The following is a 1,930-nucleotide window of genomic DNA, read 5'->3' as shown; positions in this document are numbered from 1 at the left end:
TGATAGCGTAATGACGATAACAATATTGACGATTATTATAAGCTCATCAAAAAGTAATAACTTTACAACTTGAAATGTACCGTTTAAACAGCGATTCCCGGACGATAAATTGAACCGCAATGTGGATTATCACGAGGACGCAATGGCGCGTTAAATTTAGGAAATATATTTTACTCGTTGTGGCAATGTAAACAAATATATGCAATTGACGATAATTAAAGCGTCTGCAGATCGCGCGACGTGTTATGACACACACGAATTGATTTTCCCATTATACAATAAATTCAATCATTTCATCGTTAATCATCAATATTATTAGTACTTAATAAATAAAATACATTAGTAACAATTTTATTCAATGCGTACCAGCATTGCGTATTCGATCGTTCCATTGTAATTACTGATCATTTCACGCGCTTTGTTGCTCTATAGTACATAAAATCTAATAATATGAATTATTGGAAAAATGGCATTAATCGGCTGCACTTTTTTGAAAATTATTAACATCATTTATCATACTTCGATATTCATAATCCTGCTCAGAATAAAAAATCGACGTTTAGGATATAAAGAACTACTAAAGAACATAATATACACATAATATACACACATTTTGCAATTCGTAATTTAAATTCGACGATTCTTCATTGAATGCTATTAATTAGTGATGCTTTTGTATAAAAATATTAATTAATTATCACGCTAAAGTCATTGAACATATCGTACATAGTATATTTTATTATACGAACGTTATTTAATTTATCTGACAATCCATTTGCAAAGGTAGAAGAGTTTTATCCAATTATCAATTTCTAATTGATTCTTTTTCCTTCTCAATTCAATTAATGCAAAATTACATTAAATAACGTTTAAATATCTATCTCTGTATTGTCATTATATTTTATTTCATAAAACACGTAGCAATCCTGTTTTACAAGTAACATACTGCAGCTGTTAGTGGCGTGCGTTTTCCGGTTGGAACGCGAAGATTACATGGGATAAAGCAAATACGCTAAAATATCGAGAAAATAGAAAGCGTCCTGTGTGTATCTTGTTCTGTGAGCGACGAAAATGTAATATCGTGGAGGAAATTTTGAAAAGAAAAAATTTTGAAGAAAAAAAAGAGATAACGTAAGAGTATAATAACTATGATTGTATTTATAAAGAATTCAATTATCCAACAACATATATAAAATTAAAGCGATATTAGGACGGCACTCATTGTTACCATACTCATGTTACTTGTGCCTGCATCGTGAGATCACGCCGTGATATGCGCAAGTGCGATGGGATGGATGCGGGGATATGAGACAACGGCGTTATATACACGTCGCAAAGCTGCACAATGCGGGCACGTCCATGGAAAATCGGATTTCATCTTCAAGCTGCATGCACGCGCAACCAACGGCGAAATAAATAACTCGGCCGCGCGCTTGTTCATCACCGTACTTGTTCACTCTCGATACTTCAAATTACAGGTTTTCATTTTTCCGGTTTCTTTAAAATATTTTTACAAAAAATATATCACTATTTGTCGCGCGAATTAACATTAAATTACATTACGCAGAAAGAATGATTTTTCTGAAGTATTAAAAAAATTAATTTTACTTAATTAATTTTTTAAATACTCCAGAAAAATCATTCTTTCTGCTTTAAATACAAATCTTAAAATAATTTTGTTGATTTATTAAAATTATATAGAAAATTATATAGAAAACGCTTAAGCTGGTTGTTAGAATGTTAAAATTTTTTATAATTGCTCATCATGCTTGAGTTTCTTACATAATTATTGATGGTCCAAATTATTTTCAAATTTGTAGCGGTAATACTTAATTTGTAGATGCTTTAGCAAAATCATTTTCTTTCTGTTTAAAGAAAAAGTAGTCATAATTAAGACAGAGAGAGAGAGAGAGAGAGAGAGAGAGAGAGA

The sequence above is a fragment of the Atta cephalotes genome (assembly GCF_000143395.1).
Source record: "Atta cephalotes unplaced genomic scaffold scaffold00001, whole genome shotgun sequence".
Lineage (NCBI taxonomy): Eukaryota > Metazoa > Arthropoda > Insecta > Hymenoptera > Formicidae > Atta > Atta cephalotes.
This window is presented reverse-complemented; position numbering follows the sequence as displayed.